General features: G+C 44.5%; 1 protein-coding gene across 1 annotated transcript in view; it reads left to right on the top strand.

Annotated features, from left to right (window-relative positions):
* The first annotated feature begins 358 nt into the window (after positions 1-358).
* The window catches only part of LOC310892160 (tumor necrosis factor receptor superfamily member EDAR-like), a 461331-nt gene continuing 445409 nt past the window's right edge, over positions 359-16280 (top strand). Inside the window, exon 1 of the mRNA XM_083819544.1 lies at positions 359-1307. The gene's annotated coding sequence lies outside the window, so the exon portion shown is untranslated. The remainder of the gene's footprint in view (positions 1308-16280) is intronic.

The raw sequence follows: 16280 nt of genomic DNA, 5'->3' as shown, positions 1-16280 counted from the left end.
AGATTTTATGAATCTTGTATCCCCACATTGTTGAAAGGTTTCCTTTGAGAAATATTTTTCACTGGTCTACCAAACACTATCAGCTTTCCAAAGTAGGTATTGGGTGCTCACAAAAATAGTTGCAATATTGATGTGTTTCTCCTTTACAACCTCTGAGTTAACTGCAGAAGTTGCACTCAAGTCATTTGCAGGTGTTTTTTGGTTGGTTGGTTCTTGTTGTTTTAAGCTTATTTTCACTTCAGTGTTAAATAATGTTATCTAACTAGGCTATTTCACAATTTCTAATTGTAGGGGACACCATCTCTGCAGAAGTAACTGGCATTCCCTTAAACACAGCTAGTTGACAGCCTGAATTTGCAACCTGCAGAAAATTTCAACATTGTGAGAATATTTCTGGTTTTCTTTGGAAAAAATGAATCAGCAGTCCAGAAAGGTAGATGTGACATTTTCAATCAAAGTCATTATTTTAGAAGTTTATAAAAGCAACGGGGAGCTGTGTGTGCTGTGAGCTGCACACAGCTCCGAGGGACCCAGTGATTCTTGGGGTCTCCCAGGCTGTCCTGTGATGGAGTCCTGTGGGAAGTCTGGGGGTCCCAAACCCGTTGCTGCGGGGCAGGAAAGTGAGGAAGGGAAACCTCTGGGAGTCACTCCAAATTCCCTCAAAATCAAGGTGTTTGTGCAGAATAGTTTGATTTTGCCGGGCCAGTATTTGCAGATGGAAAGCAGTTCGATCAGCACATTTCCCCCTCGTTCCATCCCCTGCACTTTCCCAGAAATGTTCCTCTGCTCCACGTCCCAGGCTCTGCACTCGCTTTTCCAAGTCCAGGCTGGCAGAAGTTTATTTTCGTTTCTTTTTTTTTTTTTTTTTTTTTTTTTGGGCTACTCACAAGTAAAATCTAAATACAGCCAAAGAGGGAAGGCAGACAGGCAGGGGATGCTCGGCGCCTCCTCGTCCTGCACCTCTAGGTGGGGTAGGCGAGTTTCCTCAGAGAGCGGAGCCCTCTCCCGCTCCTTGCAGTTTGCAAAACTTCCCCAGCAGAGAGCAAGCAGGAAAGGAGAAGTTCTTGGGAAGCCCTCCGAGCTTGCGAAGGCAGCGCCGGGCCGACAGAGCTGAGGGCTTCGGTGGTTTGGAGATCCCTGGGATCGAGCTGGGGACATTCATGACAAGCTCTGCGAGGAGAGGACGTGCGCGCTGGCTGTGCCCGAGCCTTGGCACCTGTGAGAGCACATCCAAGTGGTCACCTCAAGCCCTGTGCCTGCAGGAGGACCTCTCCGGGATTCGGCGGTGGTGACCCCATCTGCGCGAGGTAGGCTGGCGACGAGCGCATTTGGCTCTGGGGTGGGAGCTGCTCTGTCACTGGGGGCTGTTGCTGGAAATCGTGTCGGGTTTAGGTTTTGTTTGAACAAGATCTACTGTTCTGTGAGTTTTTCTGCTCCTGGCATTAAACTGAAGAGCTGCGTTTTTCTGTGAGTGCCAGAAAGTAGCTGGAGGTCTTGGTAGCATCTTCGGTTAATAGCTGGAGGTCGTGGTAGTGCCTTTCGTTAAAAGTTTCCTCACTTTGAATGTGCTTTAGATTTATCTGTTGTGAGAAGTTTTGCTTTCTGACCAGTTCACAAACACCCGTGGGTCCAGCAGATCTTTTTACTTGAGTGGAAGTACGCGTTTCTCCAGAGGATAGGGGGGCTGCTGTTTGGGGTTTCCTGTTAACACTGCAAACTAATTTGCCTGTGCAGTTCAGACTGTTACTGCACGTTGGAAATTACGACCAGCTACCACAGCATTGGCAGCGTTGAGGCTGACTGCATATACATGTGAATACATGTTTGTAGCATGCTGATTTTTATTTTCCCTGCTTCTTCAGCCTTGCTGTAAGAGTGCTGTGGAGGTGAGGTCTGGAGAGGAAAGCGGGTCCCCAGGAGCGCCTGGGTGGCAGTGCCATTGCCGTGCGCTCCGAGCACTGTGCACTGTACTCGTGGTACCCGAGCAGCGTTGAAATGCCCATCTCAGCTACCTCTGCGGGATCAGAGAGCTCAGCCTGGGCTGCAAAACCTACCCCAGCAGCAGAGCCACGCGGCCTGCCTGAGCCTTGTGTGACTACAACCACTACTGGTACCGAGCTGGGTTTTTTCAGCTGCTGCTGCCATGACTACAGCATTGATGCTGTGGATTAGCGAAAAGGCAGCTTGTATGCCCAAGAGAAAGTGTGTTTTCATTTTTACAACCTGTGATGCTTTAGACAATACACAGAGGGGCATTAGGTTGCACTTCAGATATGTTCCCCACGGAATGAAGGCTGAGCTCATCATCTAGTGCAATGGTACCAAGGAGCTTAGTGATCAGTGCCTGCCTGGGGTGCCACCCAAAACCACTTTATACGCCTCCAGCTACAAGGAAAGCTTTCACACCCACGGCTGCTGTTTGTTGGAATAGGTGAGGCCTATGGCTACTGCTGCTGCTCCTCTACAGAAGATGAAAGAGACAATGTTGTACACTGCAATTTTGTGTGATGGATCTCGAAACATTTTGGGCAAATGTTTGAACTCTATGGCATCTCTATGAGAAAAATCATGGGAGATCATTAATTTTAAAGGGAAATCAATGTCATTATGCAAAATGGTGTCAAAACCTATGACTATGTTCATGATTACTCAGTCCTTCCTTCTTTTCTGTCATAAATATCTAAGAAGTGGAAAGTGAAAAGAATATAAAGTGTCAGTATGCTCTATTGAAGAGCAACACCAATAAGAAAGCAATTTTGAAATGAAATGAAACAAAACCAAACAAATGAAGGAAATATATTATTTTCAGCAGTAGCCAGGTTGGCTCCACACCACTTGTTGGGAACAATTTCTCCTTCAGGTAAGCCCCCATGAACCCAATCCCATTGGAGATAACTGACAAGAAAAACTGTTACCAAAACTTGGCCCAGCCCTTTTGGCTTGCATGGTATGACATGATTGTGTTGGTGTTCATAAAAATGTAGTCTGAATTCATCAAAGAGCTCAGATGAGAATGAGAATGTGCACAGAAAAAGATGGTTTTTTTTTCTTTTTTTCTCCTTTTCCTTTTCCTTTTCCTTTTCCTTTTCCTTTTCCTTTTCCTTTTCCTTTTCCTTTTCCTTTTCCTTTTCCTTTTCCTTTTCCTTTTCCTTTTCCTTTTCCTTTTCCTTTTCCTTTTCCTTTTCCTTTTCCTTTTCCTTTTCCTTTTCCTTTCTCTTTTTCTTTTTCTTTTTCTTCTCTTTCTCTTATAGGTGGCTTTTACAGAAAACCGCTGCCACAAATAGGCATTTTTTTCACTATTACACCTAGATGGAAAACATGTGATGTTTAATTTTTCATGTCAAACTGTGAAATGGTCATTTTCAAGGGATCGTACTGAATCATATGCGGTGGAAATCACCTCACTGAAAATGTTGAGCTGAATGTGATTGTACCGTAACGGTGTTTAGGATTCCTCTGAAAATGGCTTCACATGAAACATGGCAACTTTACGTGTAAGGGTGACATTTCTTGGAGGACTGGAATATTTTGACATTGACTACAGTTTCTAATTGAACCCATATAGCCACTCTAGATAAATGGTCCAAATCTCAGTTTTCAAAAAATAGCAGCATAAGCTTTTGAAGATAAGATGAATATTAAGATAATGTTTTTCTCATGTTGTCATCAGTAAAGGAATTCCCCTCCAATATCCTTAACAGAGTTGTTTCCTTTAACCATGCTAGGATGGAACTGGGTTTCAGATCGTATCTATGCCGCTTCTCTTCTCAGCTAAAAGGTAAATAAATTGCAACATGAGCTTCTGCCCATAGCAGAATAAACCAAGAATGTCCCAGCATGACCATACCCCCCCATGAGTTGTTTGTGAGGAGCTGGGGTATATCAGCCTTTCAATTCGCTCATGTTAAAGGTATCCATTTTCTTCCTCTGTGTTGCTCTCCAAACCAGGGCTTTGTTGCCTTCTGCTGTCCTCCTGACCCTCTAAGGCCAGTATTTTTTTTTTTTTTATGATGCTTTCAAAAGATGACAAGTGTCCCTTTTCACCTTCTGGAGCAGCAGCTGTTGGTGAGGAAAACAATTCCTTCCTAATACACAAATTTTTCTGGCCAGTGAGTTGTTAGGGCAGTGAGACATTTGCAAAAACAGAGGTACTTTCCTGTCATGTGCATTCCAATGAGATAAGTCCCTTTAAAGGATTAGATAGTAGATAAAAAACAATGGAATTGCAACATTTATGACTGTCCACCTCCACAAGTGTTATTGGCCTGACTGTGTGGTCGCCATACGGACACAGTACTTGGCCATACTTTTTCCGGAAAGCCAAGAACCTGTGTTCACACAGCAGAAAACTAGGACATCCAAGTACTACTTGGAGGCCAAGAAACTTGTTGTTCTTTTGCTTGATTTATCACTTATCCTATTCTATAAAACACAAACAAACTGAGGTTCTGGGCCCACTCAGTCAATGGCAAAGCTCCCACAAGGCTGGTGTGCCCAGCTCTTGCTGGCTCCATGGCAGCATTTAGTGATCAAACACTGCTTCTTGAGCCATGCTAACATTGCACACATTTGTTTTGACTTGATGTAGCTCAGATCTTTCTGTTTCCTCCCACCATGGAAATCAGAACAAAAGTAGAGAGGATGTTATTCTCAAATTCAGAAGGAGTCCATTAGAAACAAAAGAATAAAAGATAAACAAAGACTATTTTAAAGCATTATCTGCTATTGTCTTTTAAAGAAGTTAAAGCTTTGCCAGTGGATTTTCAAATCTCTGTGGAGACAGAGTCAGGGCCACATCCTCCTGATCTGACGTCCGTAAGTGCCGGTTTTGAGCTGTCAGAAGTGGTGTTCTATGAAGTTAATCCACAATGCTTGAGCTGAATCATCTACCATGAATCTAGCAACAGGTTTTACATTACCACATTACCCTAACGTCTGACCATCTGCACTACAAAACCAATAGCCAAGTCCCTGGTGGATTTCATAGAGTTTCTGGCATTTATTCTTTTTCAGTCTCAGTTCTGCAGAGCTGAGTTTTTTTTGGATTTGCTGCCTTAAATTCTGCTCATTTCCTTTTTGGGAGGGGAGGCTTGGTAAGATTTTGCACAGCAGAAGAGACTGTCAGAGCAGTGTCAGTTTTGTAGTGAAAAGGCTTTTTCAGAAGGTTGATGTTGCCCTGTTCCCTGCACCACAAAAAACTTCTCCGGCGGTTGGTGGTGTCTGTGCTTAGCCTTGCTTGACTTGCTGTGCACGCAAGGTTAGGAGGTTTCTTGATGAAACAGCTATCCAGGGTCCTCAAGAGCTGCTCTGATAATAAACATGTGTGGCATAAACTGTTGTTTGGGAATGTTAGTTGGATATGGTTTGTGGCCACTGGAGAGACGGAGAGGAAAAATAAAAGAGTTTATAATGCTTAGCTTGACTACCCTTGTGGCATCCTGAAATGCTGGTAGACCTGAGACCCGTTTGATCTTCAAGGCCAAAATCAGCCTAGATGCAAATCTACAGCGTCCAGCCCTTCCCCACCAATCTTCAATGAGAGGTTTGCTTCCCTGCTGGAACCTGGCATATAAAGATATACGAGCTCCAGTTTCTCACTGCCTTTGTCTCTGCTGTGCAAACACTGATGGATGTACATCCCCTGCAGATTGTGTTAATGAGCCTCTGGTTCTTTAGGTTTTATGGCCAGGACACGGTGCTGCAAAACTTGCTTGAATCCAAGTCCAAGCCAGCTCTATGGTAAGAAGAAGCCCTGGAAAGATTCACTTTTTTTTTCCCACCTCCCCTAGAGGTTGTGTTGAATATGAAGCTCTGTTAGACCAGCCTCTATCCTCTCTTCAGCAATATAACGGGCTGGGGACCAAAGCAGAAACATATGGCCAAGTACTGAAAGAGCTTTTAATTCTGACAGTGCATCCATCTCTTCCTTCAGATATATCACAAAGAAAAACTACTGAAGTGCCAGTTAGGCAGCATACAATTATCTGCAGATTGACTACCAGGATTTTTCTTTTAATCTTAAGCAAGAACAGTTTTAATAGTTCAGGATTCAATATTTAGAATTGTCCAGAAAAGAAGAACGCATATCTGTGAGATATTCCTTCTTTCTTTCACAACTGTATACACACTCCACTGCTTGACAGAAGGACCTGTAAGGGAAGGATGCCTGCATATTAATAGCCGGTAAATTGAGGTATTACAGAATTGGCTTCTGTCACTGAAAAGAAGGAGACAAAAAGACCCTTTGCACCCAGATCATACATCTTGGAAGACAAAAACTGGGACTGTAAAAGTATGAGGAACAGACTAGATGAAAGGCTAAAAATGTCAGACTGTGTTAAACTATCTGATGCTGGCTTATAGGCTGCTGTAGTTAGGAATTGTGAAACAGGCGGCATCCTCAGACATGGGACTGAAAGTTACCATCTATAACCAAAAGGATTTTGAAATTACCATGCTAAAGTGAAGTTTCTCCTCTTAGAGTTAACAAAAATATGCAACAGACCTCAAAGGAACAGAGTTTAGTCAGTGCTGAGCGCATTTTAATACTGTCCCTGAAATGCAGTTGCAAAAGAGAGAAAAAACCAATCAACCGAAAAACCAAAAACCCCGAGAAAAGGCTGGGGACGCGTTCTTGTTTTTGTCACTTGACATTTTGCCATTTCTTTGCTCAGGAGGCGGCATGTGACAATGGGTCCCCTGAGCTCGATGCGTTTGTGTTTCCAAAAATAGGAGGGAATGCTCCATGAGCTGCTGCCCGCTGGCTGGCCCAGGCACCCCCTTTGCTTTTCTCGGTCTTCCACCTGCGTGGCTGGCAGGGCTCGATGCTTCGTGAGCTCGCCTCCCAGCCGCAGGAGTTTATGGGCTGGCGAACTGGCGTGAGCCGAGGTTCACGTGAAGTCTGGCAGTCTGAAATCGGATTCACGAAGCGTTCAGTTGTGCCGGCGGCAGGAGGGCAGTAATTTCCAAGCGAGGGGCAGAGCGCGCAGCTGAGGGCAGTAACTATCTCAGCTGTCACTGCCTAATCCATCAGCGAGTCTGAGCGTCAGCACCCTCCAAAAGAGACAAAAGCGGAACTGAGTATCCAAGCATTGTGGGGCGCACATTTATTTCATTACGCTCAAATATTTCCCCTTGATGGGCCTTGTCTCTTTAAATTTTCCATACATAAAAAGCATACGCTAGCATATTGCCAATTGGAGGGGTATATTTTTGTGTGCATGTGTAGATCCAGTTCATTTCTTTGGGACATAAAATACAAAGGAAAAAGCCATTGTTCTTTCCTTGCTCTCAATTTTCAGAAATTACCAGTTCTCATAAGCAGACCAAAACAGATAACAGATGGCATTGGCTAGCAACAAGGAAACCTAGATGCAAATACCGTACGGTATATGAAGAACGTCTCTGATGTGGCAGGGTTGTGTTTTCTATCATGGTTTCTAGCTGGTTGTGAGAAAAGTCCTGCACTAACATTTTGTGGTATTTAATTGAATGTGAAAGGTGAAAATAATTCAGCTGGTGACCAAATGGCAAAATTGGTAATAAATAAAGGAATAAGCAAACATGCAGGGGCTTGATCCACTTCCCAGTGAAGCCAAAAGGAGACTTTCCAACAGCGTCAGTAGCCCTTCAACTGGGACCTACGTGCCCATATCCTATGGTCATCCAAGGCCCAGATGTACACAGGCTACACTACGAAAGAGAAAGAGCAGGCTCTTGCCCACGAATGTTTCCCTGTCCCAAGGAAGCACAGCCATCAGAGACGGCTCCATCCCTCAGGGAAGGCAGCAGGTCCAGCATGTTGGCCACACAGATCCTGGCAGCCCACTGATCCTCTCACTGACCGCAGCTGGACTGAGCTACAGGTTTGTCCATAGCTGTGGGGTGCAGGTCGCTCAGAGCTTGTGTAAAGTTGCTTTTAATTTAGCAGAAGTGGAAGTCAAACTAAACAACCAGGCAGATAACTCTGGTGCCAGTACCTCCGTGTGGGGAAATGCCGGGGGCGCTTTGAAGAGGTGCCCTTGGGGATAAAGCATGTGGGTGAGGCACGTCCATGTGGAGGTGAGACATTTTGCTGCAGCTTGATGACTGCACACATTTTCCACTCACTCCTGCACACAGTGTCACCTCTGTCTCAGCTTTTCAATTCCAGCCTGCAGAGCAGGGAAAGTCAACACAGGTTAAAAGAAACGACGGTTCCCCCAGCTTCCCTTTCCACCGTGAGCGAAACTATTCTTGTGGTGAACAGGTATCAGATCCCTCCCCAGGAAGGAACAGGAGAGGGCTGAGCAGCTGTGAAGCTCAAGCCTGGTGTCTTGGTTGGGTGAGGCTACAGTTGCATGCCTTCTTCCTGCAGAAATGGGTGCCTGCCAAGTCTCCAATACAGAGCACTTGTTTCTTGTGCTGCAGAGCCCTAAGATATCAGGCGCAGCAACAGACAGACAAATGCACTCAAAATGACAGCAGTTCCTTATATTTACTCTTCTTGCCTCTGCCCTCAGTGCTTGTACAGACAGATCCATGGCAATGAAGACAGCCTTACCTTGTTGGTAGAAGGATGTGGTTAAATGCTTGCAGGTTTTGGCTTTTTTTTTTTTTTTTTTCTCGAACATGAGAGTGTTGATGGGGTGCCAGTCAAATATTGGCAGATATTTGAGAGCACCCATGTAGCTCACCCATTTGTTGGTGATGTTCCACTCGTGCAAGTGATGTGCCTGTCCTATGCCTTTGCTGATAAAAGACTTTGCTCTAGTCCTTTTCCCATACAACACTGAATCTATGCCTATAAAGAGCATTAAAAGTTTTCCCTATAGTATAAGAAATGTATAAAATTCAATTTTTCTTTGAAGTGCTTCTTACTACTCCTTTTGCATTCAAGTAAAGCTGTCACTGAGTTCACTGAGATTTGCCCACGCAAGGAGCAAAGGCTCTGTTCCCTTGGGAGTATGTAAGCCATTTTCTAGTAATTTGTCTGCTAAGATGATAGATCTCCTTATTATAGCACTGTAAACAGGAACTTTGCTGTCTTCTAACAGAAATGACTTTACATATTTTATGACGCAGAGCCAAAGGCATTGCTCTTGTTAGCTGGTGTTGGTGGCTGTTTGGTTGGTCTGGACATGAGAATTATCTACTTCCCCTTCCTCTTTTTTGTTTTTGTTAATGAAGGCTTTCTACCTGACTAAAATACATAGCTATATTTTTCCCTTCAGGTCATGTTATCGGAAGCTTTGAGTTGGGGGTGGGGGTAAAAAAGTTCACTTACCAAGTAAGATTAAAGCAATTAAAGGCTAGGGCTCATATTTAATTTTCCCTCGTAGATGCAATTTTTCATGCAGTGACAGCATCAAAACCTTTTCAAGTTTTATAGCTATTTCACATTTGGCAGAAACAACAGGAAACCATCTGTAGCAAAGCAGGATTGTTGTAAGCATAATATTCAGTAATGAAAAAAAGATTAAAAGAAAACACTGTTATCTTTACGTGATAGCTTTGAAGGCATAAAGAGCAGGATGCCTGCATTTGCCCATCTATCTACTAGCATCGTAAAATGTTCTAGATGAGGCAACAGTCTCAAAAGATGATTATTTCAGCAGAAAGAATGAGTCCAATAGGAAATAAGAAATACATTTTGACTTCTGGTTTCTCGTTGGGATCTCAGTGATGGATGTAAAGATGCATGTGCAGAAGCTTTACAACTGTTTTCTATGTATCATGACTTACATGGCAGAGCTTATAAGCACACATGTAACTTCAGATAGACGAGTGGTGCCAAATAAGCAAGTACTCATCTTCTTAAGCTTTAGCTTAATGGTTGAAAGTCTATTCTGGACCACAGAAATAAAAATAAGATTGTGGGAATTCAGGTAGTTCATATTGCCCCGTGTTCCATCATGGCACAGTGTATTTGTTCTTGCTTCGTTGTGTATGCTTTATATGCTGGAAAGGAGACACCAAGCCTGAAGGTGAAAAATACTTCTTGCTGAAACTTTGTTGGCTAATCAGGGTGTCAGGTCCCGAGGGTGCAGTTTTAGATGTGCTCACAGTAGTAACTGAATACTTCTGAAGCCCATGGTCAGTCTGTAAAGTCATCACAGTACTGTACTGTAAGTACTCTCCAATTTCTGGTCATGCTAAAATACTTGGCAGTACATCTGTTCAACAAAGCAAAAGAACAACTTTTTTTCAGATGCACCATAAAATTTAACCCAATGCCCTTTTCTCAAAATTTTGAATGTGAATGAAAACATCAAAATTTGAACTGAATGAGAAACAAATCAAACTTTCTGTAATTTCTCTGTCACCGACAGAGTCTCACATAATAAAAACCAGACCTAGTTTTAAGATAGCATTTTGCTGTGCTGAAGTCAAAATATGTCAGGGAACTGCAATATCGTCTTGTTATTAACGTCTTAAATTATAGCCAGACACCCTGTTTTTCCAGTTTTCAAGGCAAGTTATGAAGGCTTTTTTTTTTTTTTTTTTCAAGTGCTGAGCTGATGAGACATTAAAGGTTTCTTTTTCAAATAGTTTGGCTGTTGGGTTGCTCCCTTCACTCACACCTGCCCCTTGACTTAGAAATCGTCTCCGCCTCTGCAGCATCAAACCGTGAATTTACATAGACACAAAGAAAGTGTGGAAGGCCAACAGCTCGTGCAGTCATTAAGATGGGAATGCAGGAAGAACAAAGCGGCACAATGGTAAGAGAAATATCACAATACCCTACCTTTCTGCGAGGCTGACTAACCAGGGCTTTCCCATAGGAGGGAACTGTGCTGAGGATGCCACAGGATTAGCAGTTTCATGTAGGGCTGCTGGCAGTGACTAAGCTGGTAACGGCAAGCCAGTCGAAGTTCTAGACATGAGTCAGGTTTTGAACTTGTTGTGGTTTGTAGTGGCTAAAAGGGCTTTGTACAGCATCATTGTCTGAGGCTGGGACTGAAAAGTGATGGGCTTACACCTGGTAAAAACTACTGTCTGCTCTAGAAGCAAACGCTTACTCTCAGCAAAATGTTACAGCCTAGCTCAATTCCACACATTGTTCACAGCGTAGCCTGGGTGTGCCTCTCAAATTATTTTAATACCTTTACAAAGTACTCTGCCTTATTAATTCAGTAACTTCTTCTTAATTAGACAAGCATCCCTGAAGAATTTCAGAGATGCATGTAAGTAATGGCAAAGTTTTTTCTTAAAAAAAAAAAAAAAAGACAATAAGAAAAAATTGGTAGAATAATATCTGTGCTTACCACATCAAGTAAGTAGTTTCTTGTAAGCATGTATGGCTTTTCCTTCTGGAATTTTAAAACAGAAGCAAAGAAAATGAGTGGGAAGTATGGTGTTTGGAGTTGTTTTATTCCTTCAGAACTTTCTCCTCAATCCATTTTGAAACAAGTTTGGTGGAAAGACTTGAGTGCAAAGACTTGGGATGCTTCCTGAGTCTTGATGTCATGGATGTTTTTGCCATTTCTTTTAGCAGACTGCTGATGTTGTGCTTTCCTTTGCTGTTGCCTGAGTCCATGTCTGAGTTGGACAAAATTCTTTTAAAAAGGTAAAATTGCAGCACAGGCTGCAAAAAACATATTAGTTAAATCAAAATGAGTGAAAGAGAAGGACATCTGCTTTTCCCCTTGCACAGACAAGTGCAAAAGCAGTACTAGCAGCTCAAGTCCTTGTTCTCCAGAAATATATACAGAAGCAAAGTTGCTATCTGTGGTATTTTCCCTATCGTTACTGATGCTAGCTGCATTAATTTAACAAGTGTTGTGCTCAGACCTTTGCTTAGCTGCATAGACATGTCCGCTTTTGCCGAACAGATGAAAGTTCATAAACAGTTGTCTTGAACTTCGCAATGTTTTTCATCTAGAGTTTTCACCCTTTTTCATATATACAGATGAAACACTTTTCCTTAATCACAGAAGAGCAATTAGAGATGGGTGTGTGAAAAGTGCGTAGAATAACAGGCACTCTCTGAAACTTTGATTCAGGAACATGTTGGGGTGGGAAGCAGATACTTTCTTTTAGGTCATCTTTATAGACTTAATCCCACTGAGGAACTTGGGTACCTCGCAGAGCCATCACTTCACATGCTGAGGTCTAAATTTTAGATCCTTGGAAACCTCGCTCACCTGCCCCTTCACCCCAGAGGTGCCTACATTCCTTAACACCCACACTCGCATCCACCGAGTTCCTTGCATGCCTGAACCTGTGCTTCTGGACATGCTTTATACCTGGCCTGGGCTGTGCTGGAGGAGCAGATCCTCACGGCACACTTGAGTCCTGCTGCTGACAGTGGATGCACTTTTACATTTAGCCCATGTTCTGAGAGTTCAGGTGGGGTGTGGGAGATTTGGCCGCGGTGTCCTCCTCTGCCTGGGAGACTTCAGGTGTTTCCCTCACCATAGTGCCCCCCTCCCAGGTCTTCTGTTTTCTGGAGCAGGTGTCTTTCCATCCCTCTAGGCATAAGTAACTCTTTGGAGTCGCTAAAAAAAAAAAAAAAAGGAGGTAATGCTGTTGCCTGTTGGCTAGGGTACTTGCCAGGGTGTATGGGGATACGGGCTCTGGGGAACACTCAATCTAAAATATTTAAATTTTTATTAGAGTAAGAACTGGATACCAGTTTCCAAAACCCTGTCGCAGGTGGTGTCCCAGTTGCTGGGTTTGGGAGTCAACTGAGTGAGAAAGAGAAAAAAAAACTGTCTGATGCAAAGCAGAAAGGCTTCAAGAGGGAGGAGCAGGACAGCCCTTGTGGCCACGCTGCCAGGTGGGGACTTGGGGCAGCCCTGTCTCCGTGATGCCTTCCCAGCTTGCCCGCAGTCAAGGGAGAAGAGTTTCAAACTAATGTTCAAACAAAGGAGGATGCTTTCTGCAGGCAGAGAGAGGTATCTGGCCTTGTGTCACGCCAGTGGGGGTCTTGAGTACAAAGAGATGGAGCAGCACTAGTGCTGTGTTTTGTGGGAGGAAAGTGGCCTGCAGGAGGGAATCCACAGCGTGTGCTTTGTGGGGAGCCTGGAGAACTGGACTGCAAAGCTCAGTCCCCAGCCAGTTCACAGAATCACAGCACCACAGGATGGCTGAGGCTGTCAGGGCCCTCTGGAGGCCACCAGGCCCAAGCCCTGCCCCAGCAGGGCCACCCAGCGCAGGCTGCCCAGGCCCATCTCCAGGCGGCTTTGGAAGGCCTCCAAGGAGGAGACCCCACAGCCTCTCTGGGCAGCCTGTGCCAGGGCTCCTCACCCCCATGGCACAGAAGTGCTCCCGGTGCTCAGAGGGAGCCTCTTGTGCAGAATGCTCCCAAGAGCCTTGCTGGAGTCATGGCCAAAGCACATGTGCTGGTTTTTGAGGGCTTCCATTTTGAGGCGTCTTGCTCTCCCCAGGCTCTGGCAGTAGCAAGGATGCTGCCACCTCATGTGGCTTCCACAGGTGGTGCTCAAGTCTGTTGTGGTACTGCTCCTGTAACAAATCTGGTCCCCAGATCTGATCCCTGCCAAAGCAGGGAGCTGCCTTGGTGAAAATGTTCTACAGATTAGCCCAGGATAGTTTGAATTAGGGAGAGCTACAAGGCAAGCAGCTCCAGGGGCACCAGCATGGGTGGGGGTTGATTTCTGGTGGATCTGTGTCTTGCGGCTGACTGCCAGCTGTGGCTGAAGCTCTCCCCCGTGGGACACTTGCGAAGATTTTCCTGCCATGTGCAGTCGTCAGTGTCACTCCTCCCGAGCTGGGGCATGCCACCTGCACCATGAAGCATTTCTCCCTGCATCGTCCGGGTGGGCAGGACTGCGGGGGAGGTGGGCTGGGGGCATGCAAGTGAGCAGGGGGAAAGAAAAATGACTACATAAGCCCCGTTTGCTTTGGGATCCAGTCAGAGCTGGGGAAATACACCCAGATGAAAAAAAAAAAATCCCTCCTGCAAATATCCAATAACCCCGTGGTTTTGGCACTCTCTTGAGAGACGGGAGCGCCCTGTTCCAAATTAAACAGAGGGAGTATTTGATGTTGTCCCATTTCACTCAAAGCATGTCTTACTACTCCACTAATAAATTGATATGTGGAAACCATATACTCCTCTGAAATGTGCTAACCATATCCCGTACGCAAGCCTTTAGCTCTTACCAAGTCACAGTACTTTTTAATCTGTTCAAGAACAGTTCCTTAGAGTGCAAGTGGAGAGCACAGCTGAGATTTAGGAGCAAGATGTTACAGGGGCAAACTTCAGTGAAGGAGTAATAGGTGGCATGAATGTGGTAGTCTTAGGTTTTCATTTCCAGGCTTTTGTATGGCTTTGAAGTAAAAATGGCCTACATGAATCATAATATTTTCTGAACACTGAAGGTAGACTTCAAAAAAACACTTTCATTGCAGACTGTTTGGTTTTTATTTGGGAGACTTTGCTAACTGTGCTTATACATTTACCTCGTAGCAGGCCCACTGATTTCAGCTGCCGATGCAGCTCTCTGAGTGGGGGCAGCAAAATCTGGTCTTAATGTTTTGAAGACTGATGTTACTTCCTTTAGGAGAAGTTTGTTTTATTAGGCACATAAATTAGGGAGAGCTATTTTGTAGCTCTGTATCCCACTTTTGCTTTTTCCTACGATGAGAATAAATGAGCAAGAGATAAACAGGACCTCAGGGATTCAGGTGAAGAGCTTTATATTTGTAATAGTCTGAGCAAGGAAAACAGAAAGAACTGGTGAGCAGGGAGACTTGGTCATTGTTGCTTTAAAGCCTTAAACTCACATCTCCATGAGGCACCAAGAGACAGGGTGATATTATGGCTGTTTTTTTAAAGATTTGTATACAGAGTATGTCATGACACGGCAACAAAAATGAGATGGTTTTAACTGGCATGTAACTTATGTGGTTTTGGTCACTTTCCATTACATGTCAATAGTGTAGAAAAAAAGTAACCAACAGAGCATATTAGTAATAAACAAAAATGCTACCCTCTCCTTTGCACACTGGTGGGTCTAGCTTTGACGTAATTAAGCATAACATAAAAATGATGCATCTGTCAATGCCATCATTTATCATGAAAGGATGAGCCCTCTGTGGTGCATGGTTTTAATTAACTGTCACTTGCTCTCGATGCTGAGATGCAGTATGCACGTTTGGCACTTAGGAGCATACATGAGTTTGTGTAGATGTCCTAGAGGGCAAAGCCAAGATGGCCAGAAACTGATTCTGAAAGCGACCTGAGCACACAAGCACTTGCTATCCATACAGGGCTTTGTCTTTTAAACAACTTTCCTACTTGCATCCTTTTTTGTGAAGAATTAGTTTTTCCTTTTCACCATTTAAAGCACATCACTAAAACATGCCCCCAGGTCTCTGCACAGCGTGACATTTCAGACAAGCTGTAAAAGAAATGTAGTTCCTCGGTTGCTGCTGTGCACTTGCTAGGTGTATCTTCCGCAAATGCTGTTTCTATAACCCTTTATTTACTTCAAGAAAATAGTCACGGTGCTAAATCACTTTTTATTATAGGGTTTTGCTAGTTACACATGTGATTTTTCTGCTGCTTACAGGGGGCACAGCACTGAGTCAGGCCGAGCCCTCTGCTATGAGCTGGCCCCGACTGGAGCCTGGATGACTCCAGGGGACCGCCTGGACTGGGCAGCCTGTCCTCGGCTCTGGGAGGGGAGCCCATGTGGCACAGTGCGGGATGTGGCTATTCACAAGTTAGAAACACGAGTGCTTACATTTCGCTTTGCACGACAGTCTTGCCGTTATCCACCCCTTTGTGGGCAGAGGCTGATGCTTCATTGCCCTGGTGGCAATGGGCTCCAGGCAGGTGAGGGTGAGCTGTATGAGATTGCACTCCAGGTGGGATTATTTTGATGTAGAGGCAGCATGTACCCAGCATGTCTTTGCCACCTTGAATTTATGAGAAAGCTGAAAGGCTGCAGAGAAGGGCTCTGCACCAGGGGAGCAGGAAGAGCAGAGGGTGAGGATTGCAGCACACAGGAGGGAGAGAGGAAAGGATGCCCAGATCCTGCTCTGGGGTTTATGAAGAGCAGCAAGCACAAGAGTGGTGGTGTCTCTCCAGTGGCTGGAGCTGGGGAATCCAGGGCGTTTGCTGTCTAATTGGTTTGGTGGTGCCCTCATTAGGCTAAGAGGCTCTTGATATGGTTTCTTGAAATTTGCAAGTAAGCTATTTTTAACAGGCACAGCAATGGAGTGACTGCCTAGAGCCACGTATTTCTGCTTCCCTCTCTTGCGGTACAAGCCGAACCTGCTTTGCTTACATAATATTTTTTTCTTTTTGGAAAGCTGTGCTCCTTTTATTG

This window comes from Anser anser (genome assembly GCF_964211835.1).
Source record: "Anser anser genome assembly, chromosome: 1".
In the NCBI taxonomy this organism is placed as follows: domain Eukaryota; kingdom Metazoa; phylum Chordata; class Aves; order Anseriformes; family Anatidae; genus Anser; species Anser anser.
Note: the sequence above shows the minus strand (reverse complement) of the source record. Positions and strands in the feature narration are given on the sequence as shown.